The sequence below is a fragment of the Dipodomys spectabilis genome, unplaced genomic scaffold (genome assembly GCF_019054845.1).
Source record: "Dipodomys spectabilis isolate Male_0828 unplaced genomic scaffold, ASM1905484v1 ptg000010l, whole genome shotgun sequence".
NCBI classification, from domain to species: domain Eukaryota; kingdom Metazoa; phylum Chordata; class Mammalia; order Rodentia; family Heteromyidae; genus Dipodomys; species Dipodomys spectabilis.
Window position 1 is genome coordinate 3094555 of NW_024870687.1, and position 23077 is coordinate 3117631.

Consider the following 23077-nt stretch of genomic DNA (forward strand, 5'->3'; position numbering starts at 1 on the left):
TAGATGTCTGTTAAATCTTGTTGATCTCTGCTGCTGTTTAGATCTGTGGTTTCTGTGTTTAGTTTTTGCCGAGTTGATCTATCTAGTGGGGAGAGTGGTGTTTTAAAATTTCCAACTATTAATGTCTTTGGATCTATGTGGGATTTGAGGGAAAGTAGTGTTTGTTGGATAAATTTGGGTGCTACATTTTTTGGAGAATAGATATTTAGAATTGTAATATCCTCCTGCAGGAGAGAACCCTTAATTAGTATGTAGCGACCTTCTTTATCTCTTGTCACAAATTTTAATTTGAAGTCTATTTTATCTGATATTAGGATTGCAACTCCTGCCTGTTTATGGGGGCCATTTGCTTGGTAGATTTTGTTCCAGCCTTTAACATTGAAAATGTGTTTGTTTCTATGGACAAGTTGTGACTCCTGAAGACAGCAGATAGAAGGAACTTTTTTTTTAATCCAACTAGACAGTCTATTTCACTTAATTGGAGAGTTAAGTCCGTTAATGTTGATAAAAAGGACTGAGAGATATTTGGGACTTCCTGCCATGTTATCCACCTTCTCCGGGGCTGCAAAAATTGGGTTCTTTCCATGGTTCTTGGATTCTCAGTTTGGGTGCAGTTTCTTGGCCTTTATTGTGGTCTTGTTGGTTTTCTATGTAGGACATCTTTAAGAATCTTTTGCAGGGCTAGTTTGGTGGAGATGTATTGTTTCAATTTTTCTTTGCTATGGAAGGTTTTTATTTGGCCTTCAGTTATGAAGGAGAGTTTAGCTGGGTACAGTATTCTTGGTTGATAGTTGTTTGTTTTTAGGGCATGGGATACATCATTCCAGGCTCTTCTTGCTTTGCTTGTCTCTGCTGAGAAATCTGAGGTGATTCTAATTGGTTTTCCTTTATAAGTGATTAATCTTGTCTCCTTCACAGCTTTAAGGATCTTTTCTTGGTCTGAGTTGATCCTGTGTGGATTATAATGTGACGGTGGGATGTCCTATTCTTTTCGGGTCTATTTGGAATTCTAAAAGCTTCTTGTATCTGAATAGGCCTGTCTTTTTGCATGTTTTGGAAGTTCTCTGTTAGGATCCTGTTAAACAAATTTCCCAGACCATTAACTGCCGTTTCTAGGTGCTCCTCTACACCCATTATCTTTAGACTTATCACTAATATTTTATTTGAACTTTATTGTACAATAAACCCTGAATTTGCCTTGCCTGTAAATGTGTGTGTACATGTACGCAAATATGTGTGTATGTGTGTGTGTGTGTGTGTGTGTGTGTGTGTGTGCGGTTGCAATGTTGCTTGCCAATGAGGACAGAGAGAGGCTGAAAAGAACTGTGTTGCAATGTTGTTATTTATCAGTGTTCCGTACTGTCATTTCAGTGGAACCACCCTTCTGTACATTTTATTCTTCAAATAATAACATCATCATAATTAAAGCATTTACAACATTAAGTTATATAAAAGAGATCACTTTCAGCTCTTTGTATATGTTAGGCAAGAAGATACACATATATTTAAGTAGTAAGTTATATCTGTAAGATGACTGTCAGTACAAAATATGTATTTGACCTCTTAAATTGGCTATACTTTTAAGATATTCTCATGGAGTGAGTTTGACTGACTTGACCAAAGAGGTATTACACTCTGGTTATTCCTGTGAAACTCAAGGTGGATAAACCCTTTCCGGATTTCTGTTGAAAATAACTTTCTTTATAAGATACTATCTATTCACACTAAGAATAAATCACATATTTTTTAGGTTTGAATATCCGATCATATTGACTGAAAAACAGTATTGTGGATATGTTTGTTAGATATACATTGCAAAAACAAATAAACAAAAAAAGCATGTGTGTTGTATTTTACATACAAAGGTTTCTTCATTAATAATTCTTTTGTGGGAGTAACTATCACAACTTTAACAAATAAGGCTTTTTGAAGATCTTTTCCAATATAAATAACATCCAAGAGCAAGTCTTGCAATTTCTGAAAACCCTTTGAATACTTTAGTGTTATTTCATTTCATTGACTATACAGCTAAAGACATTTCTGAAATAAACATTATTAAAATCTGAAAATGTAAGTGGGTATATAGGCTTTTTATGCATCATTTTATCAAAAGACAGGTTTTATGAAACTAAAATATATAGAACAAAAGAATGGAAGTGAATTGCGTGAGCTAATTTTTAGTATAACTTTGTTTTCTATTAGCACAGTCCTTTGAATGTACATGATGAAGTTAAATTATGCCCTTTGTGACACTGTGCTTCAGTTATTTTTAGAATCTTTGTAGTTATAAGAGTGAATTTGTAGTATAAATAAATGTCTTTGGAAATTATTAGGATTAATCTTGTGTTTTGTTTCCTACTCCCAAGAAAAAGAGTTATTTTCAAGTGTTAACAATTTACAATTGAATCTTCAGTATCATAAGAAATTTTGAACAAATATAGTAGTATTGATGTCTTTTTTTTGGGGGGGAGTCTGGTAGTGGGGCCTGAACTCTGGGCCTGGGCACTGTCCTTCAGCTCTTCAGCTCAAGGATAGCGCTCTACCACTTGAGCCACAGCGCCACTTGTGGCTTTTTTCTTTTTTTTTTTTATGTGGTGCTGAGGAATCAAATCCAGGGCTTCACGCATGCAAGGCAAGCACTCTACCACAGAGCCACCTTCCCAGCCCTTTATGTCTTTTAAAAACAATTGTATTCCCAAGTAGGAGAGGCTTTAATTCATTAATGATAGGTCAGACTGCATTTTTGGGTACATGAAAGGTAAAATATTTATCTAGGGTCAAAGGTGATTTTTATATGTCTTACTTTAATAGCATTTTAAAGTAGTACCTTTCTCTCAAAATGTTGGGTATAAAAAGCAATCAAAATACTTCTAATGGTAAACAAATTAGTTGAGCTACAATGTAGAAATGATTGGTCCATAAGACCTGCAGTCTGTTTCCATCAGGAATTGGGGAGGTCATTCTTTCAGTAAGACAGTGTTAAACAGAGATAGGGTCCCCAGGCAGTGCAGTGTTCAGTGAAGGGATAGAATATGATTTCTGCTATTTTGACCTAGAAGTCAAGAATGTTATACTATAGCACTTCCTTTCACCAGGGAGGTATGCACTGATTATGAACTTTGAGTATTCATATTACAGTTCCCTATTTTCTAACAAAGATAAAGTGAAATATTATGAGTGTACACAATAATTCTGGGAAATTTTCCTAGAATTTGTAGACTAAGTGCTGGTATTTTAGTCATAAAATACAATGAGGTTAATTGATACAGTGGGAGATGAACCTCAGGCTAACACTTACCATGTGTGCAATGTTGTACTAGTAATTCCAACTCTGAAGACTTCAATATCATCATCTGAGAAATAAAAATGTAAGTAGTTCCACTTTATGGAATTATTGTGAGGATTAAATTAGATACCATTGGTATAGTACTCGGAAAAACAATCAATGATCATTTGGCATATTCTACCTATTATTTTATCATGTGGTTAATTCTAACATTTTTACTGTGATTTTTATTGTGTCTCTTTATGATGTGCAAAGTGATGTATTGATATTCATTGCATTGATCATTTTTCTGTCACTAAAAGGAAAATACCTGCAAAGAAAATTTCTGAGGAGGAGACTATTATATTGACTCATGGTTTAAGAGAACACAGTTTAAGATCAGATGGCTCCATTGTTTTTAATTATATTTTTATTATCATAACTAGTTGTACAAGGGAATTTACATTCAATAAATAATGCTTTTAAGTATAATGGATCCTTATATAACTTTTCCCTGTCTTTCTAAACCTCACCACACGTTAATTTTTTCTAGTTTCATACTATCTGCATTGAATATCATGTCTTCACTTTCTTCCTCCATAACTCTTTTTATTCTTTCCCTTTGACTTCCCCTCACATCTTCAAAGTGATAGTTTCCTGGTATTTATTTTGGTGGATTAAAAGTTCAATTTTATAAAAAATTACATCTTTTAAATACTCCTCTACAAATAGCATGATTTGGTTAATATTGCTGTGTAAAATTGTATAAAGTTCTAACTTCCAAATATGAGACAGAACATGGGTCTTTTGTGTGTCTGGCTTTGACTTCGTTTATTTAACATATTTTTAGATCTATCCATTGCTTTGCAAATAACGTAACAGTCTTCATAATGGATAAGTACATTCCACGTATGTATATATGACACACTTTTGCCAACCATCCCTTCGCCAAAGGGCATCTGGGCTGTTTCCATAACTTGGCTACAGTGAAGAGTGCAGTAGTGAACATGGTTGTGAAAGTGATTTTACTGTCCTTTTGGAAGAATTCATCACTATCTTTCTGGGAGCAATCCTCTAGCCAGTTTTCCAGAATAAGCACATCCCTCCCTTCATCTCCATCACAACGTATTGCAAGTCCTCAAAAACACACTACCCCATACAGGTTTCAATAAGCTAAAACCACACTGTGCCCATATTCTTTCAATACATTTTTAATAATTACATATAATTTAGTGAGAACCTTCTATGTACTTTCCTAATATGGGAATGAGGGACATAACAACAGAGTAAAAGTAAGAAATATGTAATTTAATTAGTTATCATATTTAAAATGTTTTCCAGCTATAACTAATAGCCTCACTTACTATTATTTTAATCTTTATTTGATTACTTCATCTAGCCCCTAAATTATAACAGGTGAGTTAAATACAAAGGCAAAAAGTGTGGTTTGATTTTGACACTCATGTTTGAGGATGCACAATATGGGCAAAGAGATGGATTGGAATTAATAGCAATTATCCATTTTGTTAAAGTAGAGATGGTTTTCCCAAACTGATTCTCATAATTCATATTCCATTCAACAAAATAAAGGTGTAACAATTACCTTTGTTTTGCTTCTTATTAACTTTTGTTTCCATTATATTTTTAATGAAGGATGATTTCATAAATCTACTGTAGATGCAAAAATATTTTAATATATTTCTAACTGTATGCATTGATCTATACATACACACATATATTACACAGGTTACAATCATAATTTATAGCTTCTGTAACTATACAATTTACTAAATTATTAAAAACATCGACGGCTCATGCCTGGAATCAGGATTACTCAGGAGGCTGAGATCTGACGATCTTGGTTTGAAGCCATCCAAACAACCAACAGAAAATCAGAATTGGAACTGTGGCTCCAAGTATTAGAGTGGTAGCCTTGAGAGAAAAAGCTCATGGACAACACCCAGGCTCTTAGTTCAAGAACTACAATCTACCCCCCAAAATCTATTTAATTTACACCTGTGTAAGTAGAGTATTTCCATCACCCAAATGCACATCCATGCTCATTTGCAAGGTAACTCTGTTTTGTCTGAAGTACGACTAAACATTATCACTAAAGGAGCATTGGAATGTGGGTTCATTCTATCTCTCTAATGGATTTTTCTCCACTCAAATACTCAAGTGTTACAATTGTTCTAATTATTTAAAATCATAGCTTTTTTCTTTCATACTCCTAATATTAGCGTTTGAATTGAGTGTTTTGTCCCCTTAAATGTGTGTTCTTATCACTTTGTCATGCCCCCAGCCCTAAGTTATCCTGATTATTTTTCAGCTAGAAACTGGCTTCCTACTTGTGTATGAACTTGGCCTCAGTCCACTTGATGTTATTCTTCCTGGAATTTAGAACAACAGGTGCATGGCATTGTGTACAGAACTTTCTGTTCAGTCTGGGCTTTTGCCACTATACTCACAACATTGCACTCCCATGTAATCACGAATTTCATAAGCTTGTCATAGCTGATTTTTTTAAATCTTTCATATCCTGCAGGTTCTTGAGTACTGAATTAATTTGTGTTTTCTTGGTTTGTTTGTTTCATTTGAATCTATGTGTTGAGTTGTTCCTCACTTTTCCTTTTGTTTCTTTCCCTCAAGTTCTTACCTAAAGTGCTGAGAAACCAATTCTTCTTTCTCAAGATAGGGTGAACATTATTTATTCCAAAGCAATTTCCGTATCTATGAATGGTATACACATGCTAAGCACTGAGAAGGGTGTTTTTATTTTCACGGCAGTCTTTGTCATACACAGACAGATCATGAAATATATGAAGAAAATAAAACTACAGATGAATGCCAGGAGGAAAATAAGCTATTATTAATTGTTTGACAGAGGTTTCTCTTCTAGTGAAAGAAATATATTACTTGATGCAGGATTTCACAAAATCATATTGCTAGGAGGAATCTAAACAATCATCTAATATTATAAACTTGCGAGTGATGAACTGACTTCCTGAATAATTTACTTTTGGGTCAAATAAAAGCAGGCTTCCAAAAAGAGAGTAGATTTTAGAGAAACGATGAATTTTATGTAAATAGGTCCTTAGCTGATTTTGTTAATTTGTGAACTAATACAGGGAAATAAAGTACAGCAAGATAAAAAAATAAAAACTTCACATTGAAATACTCATTTGTGTTTGTGTATGTGTTCATGCATGTGCGAGTACACACACGCACATGTGCATGTGCTCATGCATGCATTCATCATTCTTGAGGCTTGATAGTGCCATGGAAACTATTCCTCAGCTTCTGTGCCCAAGGATAGTGGTCTACCACTTCAGCCTCTGCTACAATTCTGTATTTTTTTTTTTTTTGAGATAATCACTTGTATTTTCATGATTGAACAGTGGTCTTCAGATCTCAGACTCCCGAGTAGCTAGCTCTGCTTACTCAGCCTCTGAGTAGGTAGTTAAAATTCTGGCTGTCCTCTGTGCTTCACTGCTCTTTTATACTTTTCCTGAGGTATACACAAGACTAAGTCATATATATATCTAGTTGCTTTAAAATATTCTTACTGCTTGGCAACAGAGGATCTCATGTGTACTCTTAACTATTTTGGAGGCTTGAGAACAGAACGCAAACAAAAAGTTTAGTGGACTTACTTCTAAATCTATAGCTGGGTGAATTGGATCATTTCTACCAACCTGCACTATCTAGAGACTACGATTGGAAGGACTGTGGATCCAGGTCAGTCAAGGTAGCAAGCTAGACAAGTTGGTGTGCAACTCTGATGCCATTGATGATGGGAAGGCTAAAAGGACAGATGAGATGCATGTTCTTGTGGAAAGGGAACCCCGGCCTGCAAGAAAAATATACACCAAATTGAAATCCCCACATTTTCCCACAACCAAAATAAGTATATACATTAACATCCAAAAACTTAATACAATCTGTTCTTTGCTCTAATATCAGCTTTATCTGATTATCATATGATGTGACAGAATAATTTCATTAAACTTATGATAATTTAAAAAGACCTAGAAAATTCTTTCTCACTTATTAAGTGCAAATGAATGGCAAATTGCCTCATTTCTTACATATTTGACTACCACTATAAATTCGTCTTATGATTATTATTAATAGTAATATATTCTGATTTATTACTTTACTTTGTAACAGTTTTTAAACTTTTTGCTTTTCTGCTGTGGTTGAAGTATTTAAATAGTATCATCAAAGTATATTCCTTGGGTATTTAGGGAAGTTTTTTACAAAAATTTTAACCAATGGCTTCTAAGAATTCTTAATTGGTATATATATATATATTTTGGTTTATTTTTAATTTCAATTTAAATTTATTGTAATGGTAAGGTACACAGGGGTTAAAGTTACATAAATGAGGTAATGAATACATTTCTTAGGGAAGGAACATTGTTATATCTTCCATCGATATTTTTGTACACTCAAAACAAGAACTACTGATGCTTTTGCTGTTGCTATTGATCAATGGGTACTTTTGCTTACTTTGTTCATGCATTTTTTATTATAAAATTGATATACAGAGCTTTTCCACTTAATTAAGTCAACTAAAGAGTACACTTCATTTTCTTTTCTTTTTTTGGGGGTGGGGGAGGTCCGGTTGTGAAGCCTGAACTCTGGGCCTGGGCCCCGTCCCTCAGCTCTTCAGCTCAAGGCTAGTGCTCTACCACTTGAACCACAGCGCCACTTCCAGCTTTTTCCTTTTTGCTTATATGGTGCTGAGGAATCGAACCCAGGGCTTCATGCATGGAAGGCAATTGCTCTACCACTGAGCTACTGTCCCAGCCCCTACTTCATTTTATTTTCTAATTTTCAAATTTTGAGCTTAAATGTTTCCTTTTGTTTCTTTAGGATAATTCTTTTTTCAGAGTTGTAGGATCAGTTAATATAATTTTGCATGATTTCTACACATGTAAATTATTCAGTCACATATATTTTGCTTTTAAAATATTTAACATGTGGCTATTTGAAATTATTTTCTTAATTTTTATATGGTTAGTGAATTTAAATACATTTATTTTCTTATATTTATAAACATATTTGTCCAGGTAACAAATATTTACTGTATTTTCAAGAAGCACTTACTTTATTAAGAAAGTCTTCATTACCTGATCACTTTTTGGAAATATTTGTTCTTGAATTTAAAAAAAAGTTTGAGCTCAGCATGGTGATTTGTTGCATCCATTTTCTAGCTATGGTGGGAATTGTAAATAGGGCTTGTAATTCGGGAGAGATTGGGAAACTATGAGACCTTATTATAAAACTATTCAGAGTGAAATGATTAGAGATGTAGCCATCGCTAGTGTTATATAGAGTACCTCGCTATCACATTCTAAATCTTGAGTTAAAACACCAGTAACATCAATCATTTGTCAAAATAAAAGGACACTTGTTTCAAAATGATTATTATTTAAAACTTATTTGCAAAGGTTCTCATGTCTTCTATTAATTTTCGATTTACTTAATCTATTAAAATCCAAGTATATTGTGACTATTTTATTTCTACTAAACTTTTAAATAGTACGAGCAATATTATGATTTCATATATTAACATACTTTTACTGTTTGTGATAATTTCCTCCGTTTAATATAATAAAATCAATATTCCAAATGTGTGTATGTGGTGTGTGTGTGTGTGTGTGTGTGTGTGTTTATGTGGTTTTTGTGTGTGTGTGTGTGTGCTTTGTGTGTACTTTGTAATGCTTGCGAGATCACACCATTGCTTCACATATGCAAGGCCAATGGTATACCACTGAGCTATTCTGGCTAGTTATAATCCAAATAGTATTTTAAACCATGACTTTCAAAATTTCATTCCTAGTATGCCCTTTCAAAATTATATATGATAACATGTGATCCATATTCTATCCACATTAGCAATTTTTATTGTTATTTAGAATATTTCCACTGCCTTTCCACTTCCAAACTCTTGTGTTTGTTATTGATAAAGGTTTTACTTTGCTTCTTTTGTCTCTTCATTATTTTTCCCTTTAGAGTTTAACTATTCTTTCTCTTATTTCTTTGGAAATTAATTATCATATTCCTATTACAATTTCTTTACATTGTAACAGGTATATACAATGCTTTAATTTCTATTTTAATTTTTCCCATTTTCACTGACGTTTAGTACAAACTATTAGATGGATTAAAAAGAAACTTGTCTCAGGAAACGTTATTTTTCTCCTTCTCTTCTCTGAAGTCTTTCTGTTTTTTGAAACACAATAGCAATTACATATAGCTCCTATGTAGTACATCATTGTTTCCCCTCTCACTCTCCTCCGTTGTACAGCTCAAGTTGTTATCATTCAGCTTTGTTATATTACAGTGTTATCTAAATCGTAACTCATTCTTGAATTAATTTTAGTTGTTTCAAGTATTCTCTGAAGACATTTTTCTATATATAATATCTGAGGTCTTGTGTTTTTACAAGGTAAAAAATATGAGTCACTTTCAAACATCTAGATATCTCTGTAGAATATTGGTCCACCTGCTCAATAAACTCGTATGTAAATTCAAGGAATACAGGTCAGTTAGAACAATCTTGTAAAATGTTGTAGCTTCAGCCTTCATACTAGCTTTGAATCTTTTTACCATGTTTAGTAGTAAAGACAACATAGTTCTACTACAAGAGCAGACACATAGAAGAATGTAACAGATTTGTCAAAAATAAATTCTCAGTTTATGTTCAATAGATTTTGAAAACTATCCTATGACTTTACGAAATAAAAAATAGAATCTTAAATGGGTGTATTGGCACTATTTTCTCTCGAGATTTAAAGAATGATCTTAGACTACTACCTCAATCCTTTTTATGTTTCTTTTGTTTTGTTTTTTGTCACTCATGGAACTTGAACTCTGGGATTAGGCGCTGTCCATGTGCTCTGCAGATCAATGCGAGCACCCTACCACTTGAGCCACCGCACCACTTCTGGCTTTCTAGTGGTTTATTAGAAATACGAGTCTCATGGACTTTCCTGCCCGGGCTGGCTTTAAACTGTGATCCTCAGATTTCAGACTCCTGATTAGCTAGGATTACAGGCGTGACCTACAGGCACCTGGCCTACCTCAATCCTTATACAAAAATTTAAAATAAAAAATGATTATCAAACTAAATGTGAGATGTAAAAACCTATAAGAGATAAACGTAAAAATTCATGACATTGTATCAATAAAGGTTTCTAAATGGAAAGCATTAGTTGCTAAAGAAAAGCAAGAATATACTGAATTATATCAATAATCATTATATAATTATATCATAATTCATAGGACACTATAACTGAAGTGAAAACATATCCAACAGATAGAGGTAACATATTTGTTAATGCTAAAATGTGAATGCTACAATGATTCTTAATCTTAAGTATTTTTATATCTTCTATTTCTATATAATTTTTCTTGAATAGGATATTTCTTTAAAGAACATGTGTAAATTAATAGTCAATAAGAGGAGCATATGAAATAAGTTCCTCTTTAGTATCTTAGAAAAAAGAAAAAGAAAAATCACTAGTATGACTCTAATATAAAAAGATGACACAAAATATAGTAACGCATTTGTGGAGGAATTGATAAACTACTCATAGTGATCCATTTGTATAATGCTGCAGTCATTTTAGCAAGCAAGTTTTCAAGTCTCAAAGGTCAAAAAGAATTGTATAGGATCAATTCATTATACTTCTATGAATGTATTAAAGAGAAGTAAAAAAAAGTATTTGGACAGGGAATTGTAGTTCATTGACAGTGCACTTAAATAGTATGTGTGAGACCCTGGAAAAAATCCCCAAAATAAAATTTTGAAAATACACACTACAGAGGATGTATGCTGGACAAATTCTAGTAACAGAACTTTTTATCTATTTTAATGTCTGTTCTCAAATTTTTAGCATTTCTATTAGAAGAAATGCAAGTTTGTGAAAATTAGGCTTTGAAAACCTATGAAGGTACAATTCACTTCCAAAGCACTAAAGTGTATACAATAAAAGGAGATAGTATATTGCAAGTGAATTACATGTCAGCAAATAAACTATTGTTAAAAATTCTTCACACAAAATGCAGAATATCTAATAGACGTTTTTAGTTTTGGCTAAAAACTCTGTAAACTACAGCGCTTAAAACAAACATGTGATTTCTGTTTATTTTAAGGGTTTTTTGTCCGTTATTTTGAGTTTATACAGAGATATCTCAATCAAGAGGGTATGTGATAACTGGAATACCTAGGAATTATGCATCATTTATAAGTAATTGATAACCTTTTCTGGACGAAACGTTTAGCAAATGACAGAAGACACAAAACTATGCATCTGCATTTTATGAAAGCCATTGGAGCATTAAAGTAGGATAAAGTCAAGTAAATATTTTGCATGTATTCTATTGGTCTCTCTTTAACTTGAAAGTTATAGATTATGTTCTTTTATATTCTATTGGGACAATGATCTGCTGTCACTTATTTTTTCTCTTCCCCTTCTTTTGCTCTTCCACTTACATAATTATTATTTAAAGAGACATACTTGACCTTGCATTTCTAAATACCTCAAAATTATCTGAACTATTTTATACTTCTGGCAGCCTCCTATATCTTTCTCAAAGGAAATATTTTTGACACTACCATTTTTATCCTCTATGATATTGGATATCTTCCTGCCTAATTCAGTGCAAGATATACATGAGACTCATCCAGATATCTCAAAACTCGTACCACCATAAAATCCTATCTTACTTAGAAATCATGCTTTTAGAATGTCTGGGGAGGTGGCATCTCTCATTTTTGAATGACACTAAGTGATACTTATATGCAGTCATGTTTTAAACCAATATGCCACTCAGTAGATGAACGAATTGACAAAATGTGGTTTATGTATGCACGGTGGAATTCTATTCTTCAAATTCATACGGAACTGGAAAGACTTGGAAAAATCCTACGAAGTAAAATAAACAAGACACAAAGAAACAGATTCCGTGGTTTCGTCATTTGTAATAAGTAGGAAATGTCTAGAATATAAAGAAAAGAAAAAGAAATGTGATCTTAGCAACCACTTTATTGCTAGTATAATTCTTGCTCTCTCGAAAAGGACTTTTTTCCAGTTAAGTCCATGGTCTTATATCTGACTGGCTTGGAACCAGAATTATTCTTCCATTCTACTTTTTACAAATTTGCATGATTACCTATCATGATTTAGAGCTAGTAGAAGAAAGAGAGTGGTCTCATCCTTCATGTTCCAGTTAGTAGTAATGCTTTCTCTATGTCACTCCCATAGATCTACATACTGGCCTTGGCTTTATTATTTCAACGCTGTCTTATTTGCAGAGTCTTCTATAGAGTATGGAACCATTATACTGAAACACAGAACTTCTCTTTCTCCTATACCTATTGTTTCTCCTTCTGTTAACTTATGTACACTTGGGTAATAATGCACAACACAAACACTGACAAAAAATGTTTCTGAGAACCTTCTTCCCACTTAAAATTGGTCTTAATTTACAGAGCACTTAGGAAATTTGAACTTAATGTACTCCAGGATAATGTTTTTTTTTTCATGTTTTTTTATGGTGAAAATGGTGGACAGAGGGGCTAGAGTTACATAAGTAAGTTAATGAGTACATTATCTACCGAACATTGTTACTTCCTCTTTTGTTTTTCCCCTGTCATCCCTTTTCTCCACACTGCCCCAACTCTCCTCTCCCATCCCCAACTAGTAAAGTTCATTTTCAACATAGTGTCTTGTTCATCTCATTGTAACAACGGGTCATACTGTATACTTCTTTCAGCATTTTATTTCCTTTCCCCTCCCCACATTAGAAAAATGTATATGCAAGTTGCAGCTCACCGACCTCAAATACAGTGGAAACGGGTTATACCATGGAGGAAGAAAATAGAAGAGAACCAAAAAAATCACATAATACATGGTAGATACATTAAAAACAATAGTAAGAAAGAAAAAACAAGTTGTGTCCGTATTTGGGGTTCATTTCACTTAACATCGTCTTATACAGCCATATGTACATGGATAATATTTTATAAGCCATGTAAATTCCATATTTTCTCATTACTAAGTTGTCTCTGAAACACGTGTTACCTCGTGTCTAAAGATGCCTTTGTGCTATCTCAATGAAGCCAGAAAACATTCATTTTCCTGGAGCAATACCATAGATTGTTACCGGAAGTAAGTGGAAGGAACTTTTACAGGAAGTAGAAACTGAATCCAGGAGAGAAATTGAACATAGAGAAATGACAAAGTTCAAGTTAATTTGTGATCTCATTTTTACTGTACAAGAATATAATCCAAGGCTTGAAGGTAACTCTGTCCCTATCTTTTTCGAGTGTGCACTTTAGCCATAAAACTTGTCTGTAAACTTCTAGTTGACAGTATTACAAAAGGAAACAATATGCCATTTGAAGGCCAGCATGGAAACAAAGGAAATAACATTGTTTTACAGTGTTCTACTACAAAGAAACAAAGACATGGAGGTTTTAAAATGTCTTATGCATGAATATTTAACTCCTGAAATGATTCTCTTGTTGCAAAAGTCAGATATCCATTCCTTTATTCTGGTCCTGGATTCCAAAAAGCAGGATCCAGTGAGTATGATCAGCAAAAAGAGCCTCTTTTCAAAGCAGTGCTTTAAGGATGGTCCCAAAGAAATATATGGGTTTTTTTGTTTATTGTTTGTTTGTTTAGTTTGTGCCGCTTCTGGGGTTTGAACTCAGAGGCTGGACCCTGTCCCTGAACAGTTGTCTTTCCTGCCCACCTGCCCCCAAAGCTAGTACTCTACTGCTTCAGCCAAAACACCACTTCTGGATTTTTGGTGTTTAATTACAGATAAGAGTTTGAAAGACTCTGCTTCCTGAGTTGGCTTTGAACTAAGACAATAAGAAAATCAAGTCACATCAACTGTATGGACTTCTCTCTTGAACCAAGGAATATTAGATGAAGTTTATTATAAAGGTAATATTTGACAATTTTTAAAAGAAGAGAATATGTGCAGCAAAGAAGCCATAACTTAAATAACTCAGCAAAAGTAGGTGCAATGAGTCATATTGGAAAATTTTTTCTGCTTGGGAAGATTACTATTGACTTCGTAGTTTCTTTTGGGGAAACTTCAAGTACATTTCACATTTTCATTGGTCATGGGGCATGAACTCTGATCCTGGGCATGTGCCTCAGCTCTTCAGATCAAGTTGGGTGCTCTGCCACTTTAGTTACAGCACCACTTCCGGGTTTCTGGTAGTTAATTGAAGATGTGTCTCATGGACTTTCCTGACCAGGCTAGCTTTGAGCCACAGTCCTCTGGTCTCAACCTCCTGAGTACCTAGGATGACAAGTGTGAGCCACCAGCACCCGTCTCATATTTGCATGTATGTGCACTTAATGACACTGTAGACAAATAATGGAAATTTGAATCAAGTGATGACATTGCAGCTTTTCAGAAAATTTGAGGTAGCAATAAATATGTCATCCTTATCCATGTTGTTACATTAATGACTCATGAGCCATTGGACTCTTAATTTAGCATCCTCTGAGGTCTGCATTGGTGGACTTAGTATAATTAATTTTTAGTAGATAAATAGAGAAAGACTGAGATTTTTAGAAAGCAAAGGAGATCAGATATGAAAGAACAACATAGAACGGGATAAAACTTATCTCACAGAGATTAAGAACTAGCCTAAGTGATTTAGAATGCTAAAGGAATGAGGAATAAGCCTACTTGATAACTAGTTCTTTAATAACCAAATATGGTTCCCTAGAACAGTTTCTGGTATAATTTAGTTATTATTATCATTTATTTCTTGCATCTGGATTTATTCCTTTACTTCTATCACAACTATTAATTAGCTGGTGCATTTTTGGTGCCAAAACTGACCAAAAATTTTCCAAATCTCACTTAGACTTAGATTAATCCTCACCTGATATCTAAGCACATTCTTGACATTAATTGCCATGACCTACTAACAAAATTTTTTTTTTCTCAACGCAGTCTTCTAATATAGGTAAAGCACATGAATTAAGAACTATTGTTAGGTCATAGTTGGAAGGAGCAATAATATATTCCAAGTATAATTTCTTTATTTGGCATTTACTAGTTAAATCAATTTTTTTGCCAGTCCTGGGGCTTGAACTCAGGGCCAGGGAACTGTTCCTGAGATTTTTCTTGTTTTGCTTAAGGCTAGCACTCTACCACTTGAGGCATAGCACCACTTCTTTTTCTGTTTATGTGGTACTGAGGAATTGCACCCATGGTTTCCTGCATGCTAAGCAATCACTGTACCATGAAGCCACATTCCCAGAGCCTTAAATGACTTTCTTAAGATGACTTTGCTTTTTCATTCCATTACTATGTATTATAATTTAGGTTAGGTGGTAGAAAAGGAAGTGAAAAACAATACTAAGCCCAGTAAGCCTGACATTACTGTCACATCACTAAGGAAGTACAGTGTTAAGACCTTTAGGACTCATAGGGCTCTTGCATGTGACATTATTAGTTTACATTATTACATTATATTTTACATTATTATGTAAAAAAACATTAACAGTCATCTCCAACATCCATAACATTCTGCTTCCACTTTCAAGTTCAAGAGCCAAAAATTTAAGCCTTTATATTGATTAGATGTGTTTCCTAGGAAGGAAGAATGAGGATGTGGAAGGTGATGTTGGAAAAATATTTATATTGGCTCCCAGTCCACATTATTTGCATTTTTAAAAAGTATTACTGATGAACTCCTACATCTTCTTGACTATGCTGTCTGCACAAGATGCAGATAAAGGAAGACGTTTATTCTGGTGGATTGTCACATATATTAACAAAATCCAGTTCTGCAAAAAAAAATTACTAGTATAAAGTATTGACTATAAAATGGTTTCTTGTCCTAGCAGAACAAAATGCAGTATTGAAATGATTAGTCCAGGTTTCTTTGAGATTTTATGCTGTCTCAGTATCAAGATGTTCTCTAATTCCAGTAATATACAAGCATAAAAGATCTGATTTGAAGATCTCAGTAGTTTTAGAAACAAAGGTACATAGTAGCTTCCTTCATGCAGAGGCATGTGTTGGCATGTATGACTGATCGTATTGTAATTATCTTTTTTTTCCTCTTTATCTCATGTTGCATATTTTGGCATATTAATCTGTCCTGCATCAGCTTCCTGTAGGTGAGATTTACCTCTACTCTGCAATGTCAAGATGGGGCATGTGACTTACTTCAGCTTACAAAAATGAACCAGAAGTGGTGAAAGGCTATTTCTAGGGGAAGATTTCTATCCCATTGTCTGGGTCTAAGAGTTAACTTCTTTTCCCTTAGCTATAAAAATAGCATATTTCCAGAGGGAATCTTTTTTCAACTTATATACTGAAAGAATATAGCATGTGAAATTGAGGCAAAATTCAAGCACAGGAAGAATTAAGCTAATATTAGAATATGATACTAAGATATTAGTTTCTTACTATTCTTGTATACCTTTATGATAGTTTCCTACAGCACTTCAGTATTTTAGAAATACTAAACAAGTACTAAACAGATAACACTTCTTGTTTGATGCTATTACATTTATTACATTTATTTTTTAAATAAATAAGCATTCTATATGTGGTTACTTGAGGCGTTAACTTCTTCTATAAATGTGTTTAATCACTCTAGAGCACTGTATCTAACACCCACAATCATTATCCAGACCTAGTGATTGAGATGAGGAAGAACAAAATATCTAGATTTCTCACTTCTCTTTTCCTCTTCTCCTTTTTCTAGTGAGAATTCTTATCCTTTCTCCAAATTCTTCTATTAATAAAGGAAGAATGAGACATTGTGCATATCAAGCAAAAGGCTTCAAAGCCAGAATTTTATTCTTTCAGAAATAGATAAAGTAAACCAGAATGGCTCAAGGAAGAAGGAAAACATGATTTTTCCCCTTACTAGTTTCAACAATAGAGTCTGAACACAACTCTAAATATTTAATAAACCATTTGCTTTGGCTAATTGTTAAAAATATAGTGTTTTAAAATAAATAATTTTAAAAATTAAAAAAAATTAAATATATAGTAATTTGTTGTTTGCTTTTGGTAGGCATGAAATAAAACTGCATTAACATTGTGTGAGTTGAAAAGCTAAATTTTATCTGAATCTAAACAAAATGAAAAATATATGATGTTAAGATAAATAGCGTTTAGGTACATTTTTTACATGACATACACACAGGGACATTTTTTTCTTCTTTTCCTCTCCACACTTCAATAAGCAGTTCATGTAATTCAAATAGCTGTGTTTATTTCAGAAATAGATTAGACATAAAAAAGTTAGAAGAAGAGAACCAGGATTGGTGATGCATTCTTTAAAAATATCAGTCAAATAACTATTAACCATAATTCCAAAATAATAACAAACAAATGCTCTTGAAAAGAGGAGATTGTAAGCAGAATATACAAAGAGTGATAGTGCCAGAACTGCTTCAGGAACTGCTCTCTGACATTTAAGATTTCTAGTACATGACAATGTTTTAATCAGGATTAAAGGCTTTCAGGAACTAAATTTTTTTTAGTTATATTTCTTTGAAGAAATACCTTTTCAAAATTAATGAAAAGATAGCAGCTTTTAGTAGAAAGAATGCTTACACACTCATTGTGGTAGGCAGTAAAATACCTTTCCAAAATATCTATAGTCCCGAAATATCTAATCCATCAAATGTAGATTTACATTTTATATATGTTTGTAAAATAATCACCTTTCATTACCTAAGGAACACAAATTTGAATAATTATCAGATGGGGAAAGTATACTCAAAAGACCCAGCTGTAGTTCGAGAGGGACATTATTAGGTAAGAACCATCAGAAAGATGTAAAGATGCTACATTAGAAGATAAAGGAAAAGACAACAATCCAGATTCTGAAGTTTCTGGAAAGCGGAACAGAAAGTAAATGCGTTTTCCACTAGAATCATCTGAAAAATATTTCAATTCTGTAGGGGGCTCAATTTTAATCTAGTGAGAATTATTTTAGATTTTTGTCCATTAGAACTGTAAAATGATAAATACGGATTGTTCAACCCAATTAACTTGTAGAAATATTTTACAGAAGATTTGATTTAGTAATCTAACTCAACTACAACCTCTCCTGATGCAACCGCAAGGTTACCACATGTCCTAGTTTCTGAGAATAAGAAAAAGTTGCCACCAGGTTTGTACACATGTATGATATACATACTACTAAGGGCCTTGCATTAATGAAGTCTTGAAATTCTAAATAATATTTAAATAAGAAGGTCCTTTTCTTCATTTTCACATTTGAGGATCACTAAGTACCAAAGTTATGTAGAATGCTAGGGTAAGAATATAGAAATGAAATCTGTCTTCTAATGTTATAAAGATGATTTATGTCCCTTTGATTTACAGTTGTAAGGTAATAAAAAATAAGGTAAAACAGAAACAGTAAGTCAATTTTATCTTTCCTAATTTTCCAACAGAAATTAGAGAATCCAGTAAAGATACAGCAATCCCAGGATGATATAGGATGTTATAGGATCACTAGATGGTGAAAAAAAGGTAACAAGAATGGGTCCCCTGGAACAATGGGAAACAAAATCTACACCTACACATTGTGATATAGCTAGAAAATAGTTTCTACAATGCTAAGTCTTTATATTTTAGGTTTGTTTACACAGCAACTTTACTCTCTAGGAAATGATTCTTTATTAATACTCAAGTGTTTGCAGCTTATAATCCAGCAACAAATAATGTTTCTAAATATAAACAAGCATGATACTAAGAGTAACTACTTGCATTGCTATAGCTGATAAAGAAGAATGATCTTGGGGAATAGTCAAACAATCTTGAGCTTTTTCATACCTTTCCTCTTCTCCAACATGAGAAGTCATAGTCTAGATATGTCTCATGGACTTTCCTGCCTAGGCTGGATTTGAAATATGATTCTCACCTGTCAGCCTCCTTAGTAGTTAGGGTTACATGCATGAGCCATTGGCGCCTAACTACATAATTATTTTTTACATATTTATGAAGTATGAAGTGGCAATCCCATTCATTTATTTAATGATCAAGCTACATCATATCCATTAATTTCTGCATGTAACATTTCTTTATAGTGAGAATGCTCAAAAACTCATCTTCTGGCTGATGAATATCTATTCTTAACTATAATCACTTTGCCTCTTGCAGTATAAAATTAATATATTTACTTTTAGTCACAGAAGTCTGCTAATTAAAGTTATATAAAACATGAATTGTAAAGTGAAAGAAATTCATAGTTTCATTACTTGTTTAAAGAAAATGATAATGCATTTTTTTCAATTATATTTCTTTGGAATGTGTAATATTCATTGATTTAACTTAAAATTGATAGCAATTACATCATATCTAGTTGATTCAAACTTTATTTAATAATTGTACACTTAACACAAATATACTTCCACTTTCTTCTAACACATAATTAAAATAACAGTATAGGAAAGTTTGGTGTTAGCTGTTCATGTGTAGAATCATAGAAACTCAGGAGGCTAAGACCTGAATATTTTAATTCAATATCAGTCCAAACAGACAAAAATGTGAAAACTTATCTCCAATTATCTAGCAGGAAGCAGAAGTTGAGGATGTGGCTCAAGGAATAGCGTGTCATAAGCCATTAGCAAAGAATACAACAGAGATCATTAAACATTGAGTTCAAGCCCTAAAAATGGCAAGTACACAAAAGACAACAACAAAAAAGTGATATGAACATCAATAATAAAGACAAAATAGTAGAAAAGATGATGAGAAACGTGTGTGAACATCTGGAATTCAGAAATCATTTGACAGAATTTTGATTCATGAGAGGTAAAAGTCACAGTATACTTTGAACAATCTCATTGAAGTCATTTGTGTTGAAACCTGGCTATTGGGTAACATGTGAAAGAGCAGACTGGATTACCTGACATAGCAGACATTGCCTGTAACTATACACCATCCCACTCTGAAAAAATCTAAAATCATGCTTGTTAATTTAAAAAGAACCTCATGCTAGAGACTTTTTGGTTCACACAGACTGAGGTCCTTATTTTGAGGCTTCAGACCAGTGCTTTTATTTATAAACACTTCTGTTTTACTCCCCTTCACTGATGTAGCTATACCTTACTAAGCTGGCACCAAGCCGCTCCCTAGAAATTGGGCAAGAGCATTTGCTGATGCTCTTCCAACTTCTCTCTGTGGTTCAGGATAGCCAGACTCTTGTAGCTAAGATGGGTTACTTTGATGTCCAGGTGGCCTTAAACTGGAGATAAACATGTAATGGATATGTCAACATGCGTTAGTTTCAAACTATGATCTTCAGATCTGAGCCACTATGCTCAGCCCAATATTTCCAGTAAGTTACTTAATCTTTCTGACACTCAGGTTCTTCCTGTGTGGAAAGTGAAAAGAATTACTTTGTGGACCTAAGAATCCAGTTGGAGTTATGACTGGGTGCAGGAAGTATAAGTGTTCAGGATGTGTGGACAGAGTCTGACACTCTCATAAAACTACTGGTATTTATATTTAAATGAATTCCAGGAATTGGAAACAAGAGGGATTTTTCTGTTCTTGTTTATCTTTTTATGGACATTGAAGGAGCCACAGAAATTCAAGGAGAACAGGGAAATAAATGCAGCAGTTGTACTCTGTAGATATTATATACACAATGAGCTATACCTCTTGTGGACAGGGACAGGAGGGAAAATCAGAGAGAGAACAAAGTGATGAGATTGTCAAACAAGAAGTGAACTCGTTAGCGACTTATAAAATGGTGATCTGTATGTACACTACCTTAACAAAAAACATTTGAAAAATCCAGGTTGATTGTTCTCTTTTCCAATTTTTGTAGAGGCCCTTAAGACTCAGGCTCACCTGGAGTTTTTGAAGGTCACTTTATATGATAATTAATGTAGAGCCTGAATCTCTTAAGAAATGTTATAAAAAGTATTTCATTCTTAGTGTCTCTTTCTCTTTGAGTGGTGATTATATATGTTGTTGTAATAGCTAAATTTTTACTTTTTGTTTTTAGTACTTGTCAGGTGTTGAATTCTTCTTAAAGATTTGTGACAAAGGTCTGCTATATCTTGGCACCCTGCCCTTAACTAAAATGTTAATTAATCTTTGAAATTAATGTACTTGAGTATGAGTTTTATTTATTGATTTAATTTGTCGGCGGTGGTGAACTCTGGGTCTTGATGCCATTCCTCAGCTCCTCAGCTCAAGAGTAGTGCTCTACCACTTGAGCCACAGTACCACTTCTATCTTTTTCTGCTTAGGTGGTGCTGAGGAATCAAACCCAGGGTCTCGTGCATTTAAGGTAAGCTGTCTACAACTGATGCACCTTCTCAGCCCTTACGAGTGTCTACAACTGATCCACCTTCTCAGCCCCTATGAGTGGTATGTTTGTGCACGGGTCTGTCAAGCAAATCTATTGAGCAAATGTATACATTTGCCACTAGACATATTCAAAATTATGAATTAACTGATATTTTAATGAATAAAACTGTTATCATTGATACTAGGAAGTGTTTGTCTCCCATACTAAAACCATGGAGGAGGGTATTTTAAACTAAAACTGCAAAAGAAATTTTAAGATCTTGTTGCTAACAAATGTGTCCAGGTATTATTACATTAAACAGACAATTCAAAATAGTTTTCTTCATGAATACAGAGATCAAAGGTCTTATTATTCTTATTTCAAAATGCAAATTAAAGGGGAAAAACAGTCAGGAGGTAAAATTTATATTGAATGTTAATAGTTAAAGAAGAAAAGATCCTAGAGGACAAACTAAAGACAAAGCAATATGAGAGCACTATATGCTCAATATTAAATAAGAAGTTTTAATTGAAAAATTGAGTTGGAATGTGCACATCAAACAAAAGCAAGAAATCAGAGCCTACCACCCACAAAGAAACACCATAATGCATATCTCAGAAAAAGGAAAAAAAATTCCTTGTATTGATTTCAATGATACATGTAACCCCCCTGCACACACACACACACACGATTGTATGCAACAGCTCAACCTACTCACATTCATTCAACATCAATCAAAGATCTTCCTATAATATTTGGAACTTTAAATGTTTCTAGTCTTGTGAATAATTGATAACAGATGCATAAGCAAATATTTTCTGAATAAAACTCTGTTATGTAAATGAGAATTTATGATGGTTATATCTACTTAAAATATCTCTCAATCTCGAAAGAATTAAACAAGAGACAATACAAATTTGGGACTATATTTCTACCAGCTATTCTGCAAAGGCTTAATAAGAAATTATGAGATCTAATATTAAATACCAAATTCATACAATTAATACATGTGTAGATGAAGTGAAAGACAGTGATCAGAGACCTATGCTGCCTCCAATTCCCAGCAGCCTGCACACTGTGACACCTTTGATTCTGCTGTGCCAAGCCCAGAGTTCTTTTCCCTACAGCAGTGGCCCTGCTGGGGTTGGGGATGGTGGCTGTGTGGAGAGGAAGGAGGCCACAGGAGAAGCCAAGCTTTGGTTGGGGCTGAGGGTGGTGGGAAGAGGATGGTGGGGAGGCCCTGAAGGAGGCTGTGAAGGGAGGAAGAGGCAGTTGGCCAATAGCTCATGCAGCAGCCCTAAAGGCAGCTGGGTTCTGGGGAGTGTCTGTGAGGTGTGGAATTTGGGGTGGATTTGCTAGGGCCTGTTTGCTTGGTGAGGAGAGGAAGAAGTCTCGAGTCCCACCCAAACAGATAGTGAAAAATGAGACAACCAATGGCTGAAGAATTTCAAGAACAAAGGCAGGGACTTATAGGTAATCTCTAGGGC